Source organism: Eptesicus fuscus, chromosome 13 (genome assembly GCF_027574615.1).
Source record: "Eptesicus fuscus isolate TK198812 chromosome 13, DD_ASM_mEF_20220401, whole genome shotgun sequence".
NCBI lineage: Eukaryota > Metazoa > Chordata > Mammalia > Chiroptera > Vespertilionidae > Eptesicus > Eptesicus fuscus.
The window spans coordinates 54848160-54866069 of record NC_072485.1 but is presented as its reverse complement, the minus strand read 5'-3'; the positions used below and the strand labels follow the sequence as shown (position 1 = coordinate 54866069).

Here is a 17910-nt window from a genome sequence, read left to right as displayed (position 1 = left end):
TAGCCAGAACTCAAGTACCAAGGTTATTGAACCCAGGTCCAGTCTGACCCTATGGGTCTAACACCTGTAGATGCAGTTCCTACTGCCTACAACAGATGTGTGCTAAGACATAAAGGTGTGACAGTGTGACTATACATGTTTGGATCATAAGGCACTTGGGAGAGGGATGGGAAGTGAAGCAGGAAGAGGTGTGTGTTTCGGAACTAGTTGGTGATGGACCTGCTCTGCTAAGGAGTTTCAACTTTATGACAAAGTCCTTGGGAATCATGAACATTTGTAGGTAGGGAGTAAACCACAGCTTTTCACTATAGATAGCTCATTTTAGCAGCAACTTATATGAAGAATGGGACGGTAAGCCCTAGCCGGTTTGACTCAGTGGATAGAGTGTTGGCCTGCAGACTGAAGAGTCCCAGATTTGATTCCGGTCAAGGGCACATACTCAGGTTGCAGGCTCATCCCCAGTAGGGGGCGTGCAGGAGGCAGCTGATCAATGATTCTCTCTCATCATTGATGTTTCTATCTCTCCCTCTCTCTTCCTCTCTGAAATCAATAAAAAAATATGTTTTTAAAATGTGACGGTAAAGTCAATACTGGAGGCAAGGAAAGCAATTAGGACGCTGTTCCAATAGTTCATGAGGAGGTTGTAAAAGATCCAACTGGAGTAGCGGTGAGAGGATTTTTATGTAGTTCCTTAACATATGGGGAATTCTTTCATATGCGTGGTCTTTTACAAAGCCTAGCAAAAAAATGTGTGTATGAGGCTATTAAAAAGAACCTTTTCTCAACAGTGAAAGTAATGTATTTATTATGGAAAATTTGGAAAAAACAGAAAAGCATAAATAATTTAATAGGAATCCCCTATAATGCCACAGTCTAGAGATAATCACCTTTGAATATTTTAGTATATTTCCTTCCAATTTTTTACATGCATATTTCAACTTTTTTAAAGTAAAAATTCACCATAATTTATTTGTTTCCCATACTGTTGAATATGTAAATTGTTTTTTCTATTATAAATAATTCTGCACTAAACATATTCTACATAAATCTTTGCCCACATCTTAAATTATTTTCTCGGGAAAAAGTCTTAAAAGTGGGATGATTAAACCAAAGGGAATTATTATATTTATTATTCAAAAATTGATCTCCAGCCCTAGTCGGTTTGACTCAATGGATAGAGCTTTGGCCTGTGGACCAAAGGGTCTGGGGTTCGATTCTGGTCAAGGGCATGTACCTTGGTTGCAGGCTCCTCCCCAGCCTGGGCTCTGGTCAGGATGCATGCAGAAGGCAACCAATCAATGTGTTTCTCTCACATGGATGTTTCTCTCTGTCTTCCCCTTTCTCTTCCACTCTCTCTAAAAGATCAATGGAAAAATATCCTTGGGTGAGGATTAACAACAACAACAACAAAAAAAATTGCTCTCCAGATAAATTGCCAAATTACCCTCCAAAAAGTGTCTCTGCTTTTGTGACAGCTATGAAGAATATTAGGTTCACCTGGTAAATAGACATATAAACTCTTTACTTAAGCATGATGTAAAGATCACACTTCTATTTTTCTAAAGGCTCTACTCTTTGTATTAATAATAAATATTTTCTAGTGTTTGTTATGCTGGACAGCATGCTGGGTGTTCTACCAACAGGGTGGGGCAAACGTAGGTTTACAGTTGTTTGTATGGAAAATAATACAATAATTAATAAACAATTGCCCTGTGGGTGGGGCTCAGTTGGTTGGAATGTTGTCCCAGATACTGAAATGTTGTTGCCAGTCAGGGCACATACTCAGGTTGCGGGTTCGATCCCTGGTTGGGGAGCATGTGGAAAGTAGCTGATAAATACTTCTGTCTCACATCAATGTTTCTCTCTTTCCCTCGCCCTTCCTCTCTCTCTAAAATCAATAATAATTTTAAAATACATTAAAAAATAATACAAGAATGGCCCTAGCTTGTTTGGCTCAGTGGATAGAGCATCTGAAGGGTTCCGGGTTCAATTCCAGTCAAGGGCACATGCCTGGGTTTCTAGCTCAATCCCCAGTAGCGGGTGTGCAGGAGGCAGCTGATCAATGATTCTCTCTCATTAATGTTTCTATCTCTCTCTCCCTCTCCCTTCCTCTCTGAAATCAATAAAAATATCCTATCTAATAAAGAGGGAATATGCTAATTGAACATCATGCCCTCACAAGATAGCGGCACCCAGTCCCCTCAGCCCCACCTCATCTAGCTGGAGTCCCCCAGTCCCCTCAGCCCCGCAGGGGAAGGCAGTTGGGGGCGATCGGGCTGGCAGGGGAGGGCAGTTGAGGACTATCATGCTGGCAGGGGAGCAGTTAGGCGTCAATCAGGCCGGCAAGGGAGCGGTTAGGGGGCTATCAGGCTGGCATGCAGAGTGGTTAGGGGCAATCAGGCAGGCAGGCAGGCAGGCAGGCAGGCAGGCGGGTGGTTAGGAGCCAGCAGTCCTGGATTGTGAGAGGGATGCCCAACTGCCAGTTTCCCTGAGGGGTCCCAGATTGGAGAGGGTGCAGGCTGGGCTGAGGAACACCCCCCCGCATGTATGAGTTTCGTGCACCAGGCCTCTAGTTTTTTAATTTAAAAAAAAATACAAGAATGAACTCTGTGTTTTTGATACTCACAACTGTAAATCTACTTTTGCCCACACTCTCTATTTTTTTTTTTAATTCTTGCAATACCTTTATGATATAGGCACTAATATTGTCTCCATTTTACAGATGAGCAACTTGAGGCTCAGAGAGGCTAAGGGACTTGACCTAGGTCACATGTGAGGAAACAGAAAATTATAATACCCCCAAATTCTTTAATAAGCCTTGGCTAAAAATCATATCTGAAGCTAAGGGCCACAAGCTTTAGTTTCCCATTTGATGAGGAATCTTAAAAAGAATAAGATGACTGTTGACACAGGTACTTGGAGAGAAATTGTTCAGTTGGCCTCACACCTCTGATAGCTAATGAAAAGAATAGAGAATATTTACATATCAGTTACCATCAAATTTTTGTTAAATCTATATGTACTTATATCCTGTCATTATAAAGGTGAATTTCTAAGTCTGTTTAGTAAGAATGACGAAGGACTTACTTGTAATATGACAGGTTGGTTTTAATGGTTTAAAGGATTGCTGACTAACAACCTTGAGCTGTTGGCAGCAAAAGGGCATCAGGTGTTATACTTGTGGAGTCATACCAGACCTAGGTTCAGCAACTTTGGTACGTGAGTTCTGGCTAAGAAAGATTTCAGAGCCAAGACTCAAACTAGAAGAGAAAGATTATTTAGAAAGTCACAGAGGTAGTAGAAGTGAGTCAGCTGGGCTTCGTAGGCTCAGGAAATAAGCTACAGAGGCAAAGGAAGGGCCCTCGGAGCTTAGGAGAGAGAAGGGCAAAGGTAACCGGCTTGTGGGGGAAGAAGAGGAGGAAGAGAAAGGCACAGGCATGCTCTAGGGAGGGAGAGTGCCCACTGGGTCTGTCTTGAGGATTTTATTTTTAAAGTATTTTTTTATTTATTTCAGAGAGGAAGGGAGAGGGAGAGAGATAGAAACATCAATAATAGAAACATCAATGATAAGAAACAATTATTAATCAGCTGCCTCCTGCACGCCCCCTCCTGGGGATCCAGCCCACAACCTGGGCATGTGCCCTGACTGGGAATCAACCTTGACCTCTTTGTTCTTAGGTCGACACTCAACCACTTAGCCACACTGGCAGGGCTGTCTTGGGGATGTTAAAGCCTGGGAGTTTAGGGGATATCTTAGGGGAAGATCTCAATAGAAAATTCATGAGCTTTATACTGATGTACCAAAATGAGATTTATTCTCTCAACTTCATCTGTCCTTGGGTGTTGTTAGCAAATGGCACTAATTGCATTTCTGCTATCTATCTCTGTGAGTAGGGTGATGTAAGCTATTTACCCTGTGGTTAGGAAGGAAAAGTGTAAACCATTTAAATTGATTTGAGAGAGAGAAAAAAACATGAATTTGTTGTTCCACTTATTTATGCACTCATTGGTCAATTCTTGTAAGTGCCTTAACCCAGGATGGAACTGTTACTGGCAAGATGATGAGACCTCAATTCTTGTCTTCTTTTTTTAATATATTTTTATTGATTTCAGAGAGGAAGGGAGAGGGAGAGGGAGACAGAAACATCAATGATAAGAGAGAATCATTGATCAGCTGCCTCCTGCACACCCCCTACTGGGGATCGGGCCCACAACCCAGGCATGTGCCCTTGAGTGGAATCGAACCCAGGACCCTTCAGTCCTCAGGCCACGCTCTATCTACTGAGCCAAACCAGCTAGGGCAATTCTTGTCTTCTTGAAGGAAAGATTTCAGTCAAGAGACAAAGTGCAACAAAGCAAGAATTTATTGGCTGCATCCGTAACACACTCAGGACAGTGAAGCAAGGAAGGGCATAGAAGAAGCAATAGGAGAGCCTAGGCTGGGCTGCTTTGGCTCACCGGGAAGTCAGAGTAAAGGGGGCATTGGAGAGCTTCAGGGGGTTAGACCGGGAGGAGCTGCCGCTGCCAATTGATTCCCTGGTTGCAACTCTCCTGAAGTCCCTTGGAGGGAAGAAGGGGCCAGAGAGGAATGATGAGGGGGTGCTCCCCTGGAGGAGAGCTCTGAGTCCTTTGCATTGAGGGTATTTCTCTCCTGCAGGTGAAAATCTTAGGGGAGGTCTCAGGGTGTGGTGGACAGTTAGATACACATGAGCAGAGCAAGGAGGAGGAGCCAGGTATAGAAGGCCACCAGGGTGGAAAACCCTAGGTGCCGAGCAAATGACAATTGTAGTGTGGGACCTGGGGGTGACCTTTCCTCCCCTAGCACATCACTGATCATGGGGTTTGGACCACCCTGACATTTCCTCCCTAGAGGTAACATCTAGGCCTCAGTTGTAGTTCAGCTCCAGGCCCAGAAAAGCAGCAAAACGCCCCACACTGGGGATCGAGCCCACAACTCAGGCACATACCCTGACCAGGAATCGAACCGTGACCTCCTGATTCATAAGTTGACGCTCAACCACTGAACTACACCGGCTAGATAATACTTTTAGGTCCTTGGTTAGAGAAGATAGGGTTTTGCAATTTATTAGATGGCTGTAAACTAATTGGCCATTTAACTATCTGCCTCAGTTTTCCTATTCCACTTGTCCTGGCTTACTAGCCTGTCTCAACACCTAGTCAAGGCTCCTTCCATCACCATTTATCGCCCCCTCTCCACCCCACCCCACCCCCGCCACTTGTTCTCTTTACCTCCCCCTACCCCCATAATAGTTAGTATTTTTAATCTTTTTATTTTTGCCAACATGAGAGGCGGAAAATATCTAATTTTAAGTTTCTTCATTTAATTATGAAAGCGGTTGTGTTTCTCTTTGTGTTTATTAGTCATGTATAAACTGCTTTTTCTGTGAACTGCCAGTTCTTTTTTTTTGTGCTTTGAGATTCTCTCCATAACAAAGCCCTTTCCCACACCTGCTCTCTACCCACCCACAGCCCCACCCCTTGTCCTGCTCAGTCCTCTACTGCCGCCTAGTGGCAAGGCTGGAGTTTGCCACAGGCCCTCACTGACACTAATTCCCTGTGCGTCGCCAGAGCTAAACTCCCTGCTGGAATCATGCCCTGGGTTCCTAGGTACTTGGTTTAGCAAATAAAAGTGCAGAACCTCCATTTAGATATGGATTTCCAATAAGTAACTTTTTAGTTGGTATATACAATACTAAAAAATCATTCATGTGTTATCTGCAATTCAAATGTAACTGGGTGTCTGTAATTTATACTGCAATCCTATTTCCAGGCTTCCCATTAAGACCAGGTCCCCACCCTGACTATGCCTTACCTCCTCCACTCTCAGCAAGTTCTATTGTACCACATCCATCCCAGCGGTTTTCACAATGGTGGTTGCAGGTGATAATGAATCATTGTAGTTAAGACCTTGGCTCTGCTTTTTTTTTTTTTTTTTTTCTTTCCCCCCAGCATAGTTTGTCTTAGTTCTCAGCCTCTTTTTTAAAAATATTTTTATTGATTTTTAGAGAGAGAAGGATATAGAGATAGAAACATTGATGAGAGAGGAACATCATGGATCGGCTGCCTCCTGCACACCCCCTGGTGGGGATCAAGCCTGCAGCCCAGGCAGGTTCCCTGACTGGGAATTGAACCGGTGACTTCTGGGTTCCTGGGTATTGAGCCACACTGGCTGGGCTGGCTCTGCAGTTGAATCCTAGCTCTCACGGTGTGAAATCTCTTGAAAGTAACATCCTCTCTTGTGTTAGTCTCTGTTTCCTCGTCATGAGAATAAGAATAATATTTTCCTGTCTAGTTGTATTGATGATTTCTAACATTAAGGCTACCATTTATTGAACACTAAGTATTTTTACATGTGTCAGTTCCTGTGGTTGTTACTATTAGAATAAAAGAGCACAGAATATGAGGGTGATCTGTCACCCCGTTGATCGGCAGAGTTGATTCAGCTGATCTGGCTGGCTAGGCAGGTGTCCCCTTCCTCCCTCCTCACCCATCCATGTGGTCCTCCCCAAAGCTGGGCACTTGGTTGAAAAGGACGGCCTACTCCCCTCCACCCAGAGGAGAGGACTGGTCTTCGGTCAAGGGTATACGAGTAGCTGTGCTCCCTGCTAGCACCTCCAAACAAGCTCTCAAGGCCCGTTTTTAGGAGAGCATCGGGTAGTCAAGCTTCCAAGACTCCAGATACATCCACATGAGGCACTGCGTGTGGCCGTCTGCCTTTCTTAAAAAATAAATAAATAGCCGTAACCGGTTTGGCTCAGTTGATAGAGCGTTGGCCTGCGGACTGAAAGGTCCCAGATTCGATTCCGGTCAAGGGCATGTACCTTGGTTGCGGGCACGTCCCCAGTAGGAGGTGTGCAGGAGGCAGCTGGTCGATGTTTCTCTCTCATCGATGTTTCTAACTCTCTATCCCTCTCCCTTCCTCTCTGTAAAAAAATTAATAAAATATATTTAAAAATAAAATAAAAAAGTAAATAAAGTAAGTATTTTTAAAAAGAGCACAGCAAATACAAAGATATGTTTTAGGCATATAAAATGTAAATACTGGGTGGTGCCGCGTAGTCCAAGGAGGCCCATCCCATGCACGGTCGCCTCCCCCCTCGATGTTCCCCTCCCGGAGGAAAGCGGCGCAGATGCCCTGGGTGGACGGCAGAAGAGGATCGTCCATGAGCTTGAAGAGGTCTGAGCTGGACAAGGACCAATAAGACCTGAGCACAGAGGAGAGGCAGTAGGTCCAGGCTGCTTCCCAGCAGCCTTCCCCGGAAATGCTCCGTCTTCCTCCTCTTCGTTGCCTGTCTCTTACTGGGCTTCCTCTCCCTGCTCTGGCTGCAGCTCAGCTGCTCCGGTGACATGGCCTGGGCAGCCAGGGGACAAGGGCAGGAGACCCCAGGTCCAGCCCAGGCCTGTCCCCCAGAGCCGCCCCCTGAGCACTGGGAAGAAGATCCGTCACGGGGCCCCCCCACCGCCTGGCAGTGCTGGTGCCCTTCCGAGAACGCTTGGAGGAGCTCCTGGTCTTTGTGCCCCCACATGCATCGCTTCCTGAGCAGGAAGAAGGTCCCACACCACATCTACGTGCTCAGCCAGGTGGATCATTTCAGCCTTGGCCGCCCTGTACAGGTTCAACCGGGCGGCACCCATCAATGTGGGCTTCCTGGAGAGCAGCAACAGCACAGACTACATCGCCATGCACGATGTGGACCTGGCTACGGCTTCCCTGAGGCAGGGCCCTTCCAGGTGGCCTCCCCAGGGCTCCACCCGCTCTACCACTACCAGACCTGTGTCGGCGGCATCCTGCTGCTCTCCAAGCAGCACCACCAGCTGTGCAACGGGATATCCAACCGCTTCTGGGGCTGGGGCCCTGAGGGCGATGAATTCTACGGGCGCATCAAAGGAGCTGGGATCCAGCTATTCCGCCCCCTCGGGAATCACAACTGGATACAAGACACGTCGCCACCTGCAAGACCCAGCCTGGCGGAAGAGGGACCAGAAGCGCATTGCAGCTCAAAAACAGGAGCAATTCAAGGTGGACCGGGAGGGAGGTCTGAACACTGTGAAGTACCGTGTGGATGCTCGTACAGCCCTGTCTGTGGGTGGGGCCCCGTGCACTGTTCTCAACATCATGTTGGACTGTGACAAGGCTGCTACCCCCTGGTGCACACTTGGCTGAGTTGGCTGGACAGTAAGGAGGCTTGTACCTACAGGCCACACTGCTACTCAGGCCCTGGACAAAGCCTCAGGCCCTGGGCCCAGCGCCAATAGGATGTGGAGTAGTCTGAAGCAGTGGACAGCAGGCTACGTGTTTGCAGCAGCCTGGCCCCCAGAGGGAGGCTTGAGCCAGGACAGGACACACAGGGTGCCTGGGATGCTGCTAGCAATAAACAGTGATGGAGAGAGGCTGGGATGTGGCTCCCAACTGGGACTCTCCGCCCTGCCTCTGCTGGCCCTGCTCTGCCCTCCTTTGCACGCTGAGACCTGCGGGCTTTTGTTCCTTCCCCCAGGACCGCCTCATGCAGAGGTATGGTTTAGAGGCCATGATGCTGATATGAGTGGCTAGGGCATTGGGAGGCTTAAAGTGCAGAAACCAGAGAGCAAACCCCACAGAAAGGGAACAACTGAGAGCAGCTCTAGCTGGTTGTCACCATGTAGGAATGTGGGCCTGTGTTGCCAGATCTTCTGATTTTTTAAAAGAAACTAGAAGTCTGGAATCTTAAGTAAAATTGGTTAATTATTAAATGATAGCAACTGAAAAAAAAAAAGTAAATACTGAGGAGGCATCAAGAAGAGTTGAGGGCAGTTGCCATTTGGAAGACATCTGGGGTAAATGGAGAGGAGTGGAATAAAAGACTACTCTCTTAAAAATAAATTTACTGTTTAACCTTTAAAACCGAAGTCAGCTCTGGCCAGGTAGTTCAGTAGTTTATAGCATTGTCCCCATATGCCAAGGTTGCAGGTTTCATCCTTGGTCTGGACAACAACCAATAAATGTATAAAAAAGAAAAATCAAAGTTTCTCTCTCTCTCTCTCTCTCTCTCTCTCTCTCTCTCTCTCTCTCTCTCTCAGTAGTAAATAAAAATGAAGTCAGCATGTTCTGATTGCAGTTGTCTGTGATCTTAATTCTGTTCTTTTCAGTGTGTCTGTCTGCTTCCTGTTTAATAATAAAAGTAGCTGCAGCCATTCCAGGCCTCATATTAGCACATCTAACCATCTGGAGCAGTCTTCTTTCCCTCCCATTATTCTAAAGGCCTGGACCTAGAGAATGCCAGGGCCTGATTGAAGGGTCACATTATGACTTTCATTGGCCCTAGGCACTTCCTCCATAAAAATAAAACATTTAAATGAAATTATATTTTATGGCTGCCCTGGTGATAAAGATGAATATATTAATACTATATATTGCGTGTTTGTTCAGGAAGCCATAACAAAATACCACAGAGCTGTTTAAACAACAAACATTTATTTTCTCACAGTTCTAGAGGCTGGAAGTCAAGGTGCATTAAGGGTTGGTGTCTGGTGAGGCCTCTCTTCCTGGTTTGTAGTTGGCCATCTGCTAGCTGTGTCCTCATGTGGCCTTTCTTATATGTGGACATGGAGAGAAACTCTTTGGTATTTCTTCCTCCCCTTGTGAGGACACTGTGAAACAAAAATTTAACTTCCAGAGCTGAAAAATCTTTTTGGAAAGAAAGGGTTTATTAGGTCTTTGGTGCAAGAAAAAGACAACCAGGTCCTGGCGCAATGCTGAGTGGAAAAGGCAAACATGTCTGCCAGCCTGGAGTTGGGAGCATTTTTTTTTAAATATATTTTTATTGATTTCAGAGAGGAAGAGAGGGAGAGAGAGATAGAAACATCAATGCTGAAAGAGAATCATTGATCAGCTGCCTCCTGCAGGCCCCACATTAGGGATCGAGCCTGTAACCCGGGCATGACTGGGAATTGAACTGTGACCTCCTTCCTGGTTCATAGGTGGATGCTCAACCACTGAGTCACGCCAGCTGGGCGAGAGCATTTTTTATACATCAAGCAGGGGGGAGAAGGAGGTAAACTACTCTGAAAGAATTTACATTAGCTATAGATAAGGGGGGTGGGAGAAGGTGAATCTGGATAGTTCTGGGATAGGTGCAGAGTCCAAATAAGAAGGAAAAGGTGTTCGTTCCTGTGGATTGTCTATAGGCAACAGGTTGGAAAATTTGTGTGTAAACAAGGAACGGAGGCTCCAGGGGTCCAATGGCACCTGGCTATTCCCTCTTTTGGATAATCTCAGAAATAGCCATCTGGAACTTAATCTGAAATTCTAACAGACATAAAGGAATTCCAGCAGTCTTTTGTCAGCTGGCCTGCAGTTGTTAACGGCTGTAATTTAATTTAGGACTTCTCAGAACTTTCTCCTTGTCAACACCGTCATTGGGATTAAGGCTCCACTCCTTTTTTTTTTTTTTTTTAATGTTTTTATTTATCTTCAGAGAGAGAGGATGAGAGAGTGATAGAAAGAAACATCGATGAGAGAGAGAATCATTGATCGGTTGCTTTCCAAATGCCTGGCCCCCCCCCCCCCCGCCCTGTACTGGGGGCCTAGCCCCCAACCCAGGCTTATGCCCTGACTGAATCGAACCAGGGACCTCTTGGTTCAAGCCACACCGAAGGGCAAAACTCCACTCTTAAAACCTCATTTCACCTTAATTGCCTTAAAACCTCATTTAACCTTAAAGCCCCAGCCTCAAATATAGTCACATTGGGAATTAGGATTCAACATAGGGATCTGGGGGGAACACAGTTCAATCCATAAATATGAAAGTATCTTCTTTAATCTAAAAGTTCATTGTTTTCCTTTTGACTTTATTTAAAAATTAAGGCATTTTCATGTGCCCTTAAAAAGACTTAGTGCTCTAGGAACTGTGCTTACTTTGCCTGAGGAATGCTCCTTCTTGTTTGATTGGTTTACAACCACATCCACTGGAAAGCCTGGGTGAGGTTATACTGATTGGATTATGGCACTCACTAGAGCTGGGAGTAGGGTCTATCCCACCCAGATGGGATTTCCGATATACAATGGCACAGGGGAATGGGTTGGATACCAGCAAAGTAATAAAAATATCTGTTGCAGATGGGAACAATTTACAGAAGAAAAAGAACAACAAATTACAATTACCATATGAAAAGTGGCTAATAATTGATGCTGGCTAGTAATGAAGGATAGGAAAAATAAGACAATAATAAGATATTTTTCACCAATCAAATTGACAAAAATTTAAGTTTGATAATATCCAGAGTCATTGTATAGAGAAAAGGGTGCTTCGGTATATTGGTGGTGGGAATCTAAACTGGTACACCCTTTTGGAAGGACAGTTAAGTAGTAGCTATCAAAATTTTAATTGTGAATACTCTTTATCCCAGCAATCCAATTTCTAGGTATCTAAATATCTAGTATAAGAAAACATGAGGACTATTTGCACAAAGAAGCATTTATAAGGCAATTATTCATTGCCGAATTGTCCATAATAGCAAAAAATTGTAAGAAGTCTTACAATTCATCAGCAGTAGGGTGGTTAAATAATCTATGCTAAATACATACTATGGAATATAATGCAGCAGCTGTATAAAATAAAGTAGGCCCAGTTGGCATGCCTTAGTGGTTGAGCATCGACCTATGAACCAAGAGGTCACTGTTCAATTCCCATCAGGGCACATGCCCAGGTTGCAGGCTCGATCCCCAGTAGGAAGCAGCTGATCAGTGATTCTCTCTCATCATTGATGTCTCTATCTCTCTCTCCTTCTCCTTTCCTCTCTGAAATCAATAAAAATATATTTAAAAATAAAATAAAGTAGGTCAATATGTACTGACATGTAAAGAGCTCCAAGACATATTTTAAACTGAAAACAAATCCACATACATATATATACATATATAGAATTATCTCATTTCTGTAAACAGTTATGTTTCCAAATATAAATATTCTAAACTTGTATTGATATGCAAATATTTATATATGCTACTTTATGAAATACATATAATGTACCTTTATATACATATATTACATGTATATGGTACATTAGACATAATTGTACATAATAAAACATCTCAGAAGAACACACAGCCATCTGATATGGTAGTTTTCCTCTGGTGAAGCTGCTTAAATGACATTCCTATAATGTCTGGCCTTCCCTTTGCTCCTTTCCTATCCTATATAATAAAAAGCTAATATGCAAATCGACCAAACAGCTGAATGACCGGTCACTATGATGTGCACTGACCACCAGGGGGCAGACACTCAATGTAGGAGCTGCCCCCTGGTGGTCAGTGCGCTCCCACAGGGGGAGCACTGCTCAGCCAAAAGACCTGAGCCAGGCTCAAGGCTGGCGAGCGAGCGCAGCGGCTGGCGAATGCAGCAGCAGTGGCAGGAGCCTCTCCCACCTCCGCAGCAGGGCTAAGGACCCCTCGGGGGATGTCTGCCTGCCAGCTTAGCTCCCTGCAGGGAGTGGGCCTAAGCCAGCAGGCGGACATCCCCCAAGGGGTCCTGAACTGCAAGAGGGCACAAGCCAGGCTGAGGGACACCCCCCTGCCCAGTGCACAAATCTAGTGAATCAGGCCTCTAGTTATTAATAGCTAGCTAATTACAATGGTTTCAAGAGGAGTGAAACTGAGTGGGACTTTTATGTTATTTCTAGTCCTTGCAAATTTTTTTCATCAAGCATTGTATTAAAATGCTGTGCAATACATACATTAAAAAATAACCAAAAAGTAACTTGCCTAGGAACACATAACCCTTCCACGGCAGAGCTAAGATAGACCGTGGTCAGCAAAGACCCAGGCTCATTCCATTACTGCCTGTCTACACAACCTCTCTGAGTTTGCCTTTCTCCCAATAGCCCCAACCCCACCCTCATTACTGTGTGTCTCTCACTTTTTCTTCATCACCAAATCTCATCAAATACCATAGTCACCCATCTTTCCTCCCACCCTGTTCGTTAGCCGTGGCTCTGCTCTCCCTGCATCCCGTTACTGAAAGTGCTTACGAAGTCCTGCCACCAGGTTTGGGTTGCTTAATTACTGCAGGAAGTCTGAGTGCTGAGAGAGCTGAACACTGGAGCCTGCCCTGCCCAGGCCTCTGCCTCTCACCGATGATAATAAAAACGCCACTGCAGCAGCTCCGACACTCCAGAGAGTCCATTCCAGACGGAGATCTCTGATAGAGTATTTCACGTCTGTACAATGACTCCCCAGAAAGGGGTAAATAAGGCTTTCCTGGAAACTGTTGGAAGATCAAAGAAATGCATGCACGTGAGTGCACATTTATAAAGTGAAAAGTACTACATGACCGTTGGCTGTCATAATGTCTTTTTTTTAAAAACCTAAAAAAAAAAAAAATTGGTTTTGAAAAGGCAGTTTATTCACAAGGGAAAACAAATAGCACCAAAGAAAATGCAGTGAAAAGTAACCCTTCCTTTCACAGGTGACTGAGCTCTGTCCTCCACAGAGGCAACTATTTCCTAGATCATCTTTTTGGCACCCACCCTTTCGGAAATCATCTTTATATATACAAGCACATATGTGTGTATATACATCTATATTCACCTTTTTTTTTTTTTACCCCAGTAGTAGCATACATTGTTCTGCATCTTGCTTTTTACCACTTAATATATTTTAGAGATTATTCCATATTATACATTCTTTGCATAGTTTCCTACCCTAAGGCTGTCCCAAAATGTATTTAATTCGTTTCCTACTAATGGACATTCAGATGGTTTTTCAAACCATGCTACAATGAATAACTTCGTTCAGTTGTCTTTTCACACATGGGGGATAGTCTGGTTGAACATATTCCTAGAAAGGGAGTTTCTGTGTCAGAGGAGTTGGATTTTAATCCTCACCTGAGCACATGTTTATTGACTTTAGAGAGAGGGGAAGGGAGAGAGAAACACTGTTGCCTCCTGTTTGTGCCCCCACTGAGGATCAAACCCCCAACCTAGATATGTGCCCTGACCAGGAATCTAACCCACCACCTTTCAGTGCAGGGGATGATGCTACAACCAACTAAGCCATACGGGCCAGGGCCAGAGGAGTTGGATTTTAGGCTTTGACTGATGAGGCCAGTGCATTGTTGTAGAACACAGCCTGGAGCTAAGTGCTAGCTCAGCCACTTACTAGTTGCGTGAACTTGGACAAATCACTCTATGTCACAGTTTCCCCATCCCTCCCAGGGTTGCTGGGAAAAGTCAATGTGTTAATACACAAAAACTGCTTAGAGTACCTGGTATGCAATAAACACATAGCATTAGCCTTTATTATATTAATTTATTATTTGTCAAGTGACTTTTGTTGAAGTAATATGTATTCCCACCATAGTGTTTTATTTCTCTGACCCTTGCCAACATTGCTTATTTTCCAACTTTTTTTAAGTTTGTCAATCTGATTGGTGAAAAGGGTATCTCGTTGTGATTTTAATTTTCATGTAATATACTCAATTACTGAATAATTCAGTGACCTTATTCCTACTGACCCTCCTTGCAGCATTTGACATTTGAAGCCTAGATCTATTAAGTTGTCCCCTCCTCCTTGGCAAATCTCTATTGCCTCCTGGAATACCACACTAGACTCCTTTGGTTCTCCTCCTAACTCTCTGGCCTTTTAAGGGTTCCTCTCCCTCCTTTCCTCCTGCCCTGATTCTTAAGCTCTTCTCAGCATGGCTTCACCCACTTTCTAACCTCATTTCCTATGCTTATTTTCAACATTCTTTTCTTCTAAATACATACACTACTTGTTCTCTGGTCCCATTTATATGCTTTCCTGCCTCTGTCTTTGCTCATGTTCTAACTGGAATTCCATCACTTCTAGGATTGACAGATAAAATACAGGACAACCATTGAATTTTTAGAGTGTTTTTATCTGAAATTAAAATTTAACTGGATATTTTATTTTAATTGCTAACTCTAGCAACCCTCCCTCCAATACATTGTGCCCCCTAATGCAGTTAAATCTTTCTGTCTTACATTATTGTTACTTGTGTTCATACAAGAATAAAAGCCTTACCCAGGCAAGGGCTGGGTCTTCCCTTTTTTTTGTATTGTATATACAGCTGTGCATACCATAGTTGCTCAGGAAATATTTGCTGAATTCAGTGATATAAATTTTCTCTTATATGGCTACAGGAAAATTTCTCTTTCCCCGTCGTTCCTTTCCTCAGTTCTTATTGATTTTGAGTAATTGCCTAATCCAAGCCCACTTAAGTTATCTATAATTTAATGTGTATGTATTTATACCAATTCAAATGGATTAATTAATCTATGGTAGCTAATCTTTCAAAGAGTTGTCTTGGCTCTCCCATTGACTAGCTGTACAATATTAGTCCAGTTATTTAACCTCTTCAAGCCTTGGTTTTTGTTTTGTTTTGTTTTGTTTTTTTTATAGGGTGTGACACTTTATTTTTTAAATTGATTTGAGAGAGAGAGGAAGGGAGAGAAAGAAAGAGAGATCAGTTGCCTCCTGCACGTGCCCCGACTGAGGATTGAACCCGCAACCTGGGTATGTGCCCTGACCTGGAATCAAACTGCCACCTTCTGGTATATGGGACGATGCTTCAACCAACTGAGCCACACTAGCCAGGTCATGCCTTGGTTTTTTTAATCTATACAATAGTAACAAGTGCATTACTACAGGCACCTATGATTAAAGCAGGTGATCCATGTCAAGCACTCAATATACATTAAGGGCTCAATATATGTTAGCTGTTGTATCCGTGAAAGGTTCTATGAAGGAAAATATACTGGGGGCTGTAAGAATTTACACAAGGAGTCCTGAGCTAGATCAGAGAGAGCTTCCTTGAGAAATAATGCCTGATATTTATTGAGTTCTCACCATATGCCAGTATGTTAGATTGCTAGGGCTACAAAATAAAGCACCACGGACTGGGTGGCTTAAATAATAGAAATTTGTTTTCTCCCAATTGGAGATTGAAGTGTTGTCAGGGTTGGTTTCTTCTGAGGCCTTTCTCCCTGGTTTATAGGTAGCCATTTTCTTTCTGTGTCTTCACATGGTCTCCCCTCTGTACCTGTCTGTCTCCATATGTCCTCTTCTTATAAGGATACCCTAATTGAATTAAGACCCACTCTCATGACCTCATTTTAACAATTATCTTTTTAAAGACCCTATCTCCAAATATGGTCACACTCTGAGGTCCTGGGGGTTAGGACTTCAGCATATGAATTTTGGAGGCACACAACTCAGCCCCTAACAGTTAGGCACTAATCTATAGTCCTTACATGCATTCTTTTATATCAACTCTATCAGTTAGGCACTAATCTATAGTCCTTACATGCATTCTTTTATATCAACTCTATCAGTTAGGCACTAATCTATAGTCCTTACATGCATTCTTTTACATCAACTCTATTGCTATTTTAATCTTACAAACTGAGGTGTAGAGAGAGGCTAAGCATTTTCCAAATTACACAATGCCTAGTAACCAATAGTGCTCAGGCCTGAATCTAGATAACCACCCACTGAAGGCTTATGAAATACCGAAGGATGAGTTGGAGCTGGCCCACCAAAGATTAGAGGGAGCATACCAGGTAGCGGGGAGTATATGGAAAGGCCTTGGAGTGGAAGAGAGCATGGCACATATGAAAGGAATGAAAGAGTCAAGGTGATGATGTTAAAGAAGTGGACCAGGGAAAATCACAGCAGTCCTTACAGGCCATGGCTAGGATTAAGATTTTGGTCTTTATCCTAAGAATAACGAGAAGCCATTGAAGGATGACTTTACCCACTGAATAATAAACCACTTGAAAGAAACACAAAAATCTTAGTTTTAATTTTTTACAGATTAGGAACCAAGATCTGCTAATTTTTTCAATGTATTGCACCTAAGCTTCCGTATAACTCAATCACAAGGGTGAAATATTTGTAGAGTTGGCTTCTTACTACTTAAAACAGGTGGTTGCCCTGGCCCGTGTGGCTCAGTTGGGTGGGCATCCTTCTGTGTACAAAAGATTGCTGGTTCCATTCCCGGTCAGGGCACATGCCTGAGTGGGGGCTTAATACTCGGTAGGTGGCGTGCAGGAGGCAACCCATCAATGTTTCTCTTTCATAGATGTTTCTCTTTCTCTAAAAATCAACAAAAATATTAAAACAAACAAATAAAAACAGGTGGGTATGTATCTAAAGGCGATGTGTATGGCTTAGGTGGCCTGTAAACTATGCTGGGTTCCCCAGAGGGAATGGGAAAGTTGAGAGTTCTAGCCATCAAACTAATTTAATCTTGGTCTGATGTTTTGGCTGCCTTAAATGTAGAAATGTAGTGAGGGCCACAGCTCAGCATTAAAACTCAGTTGGAAGGATAAGACCGAGTAGCTTTTCCTAATTTTGTTGTTGTTAATCCTCACCGGAGGATATTTTTCCATTGATTTTCAGGGAGAGTGGAAGAGAGAGGGAAAGAGAGAGAGAAATGTAGAGAGCGCCTGGGAAGGCACATGAGCATTTCTTTAATTACTGTCAGCTGAATCCAGTGGCGTTGGCAGAGCCACGTCCTGGAAGCACACCTTGCCAGCTTGACCTTCAGCCTAGGCGCCAGGGGGTGGGTTTCGTTATGTAAATCCAGCCAAGCACCAGGAATGAACATAATCTAATCCAAGAATGCACATAATCTCCCTTTGTCTTGACCTTTAGTAAAACTTCCTGTTTTTTGCTGTATAAAATAAACATGCTGTATTGGCTCTGGGTCCCTGCCTATCCATCAGAGGACAGTGATCCCATCCAGCCCCAGCTTTTTCCTTCCATCTCTGTGTCTGTCTCTTTCTTTCATTTTCTCAATTCCTCAGGAACCGGACCGCTCTCTAGCCACACTGGAGGCAGAGAAGAGAGAAATATTTACAGAGAAACATCTAGGTGAGAGAAACACATGG

General features: G+C 43.8%; 1 pseudogene; it reads left to right on the top strand.

Moving 5' to 3' along the window:
* The first annotated feature begins 7121 nt into the window (after window positions 1-7121).
* Window positions 7122-8526, top strand: LOC103292798 (beta-1,4-galactosyltransferase 7-like; annotated as a pseudogene).
* Window positions 8527-17910: the final 9384 nt, after the last annotated feature.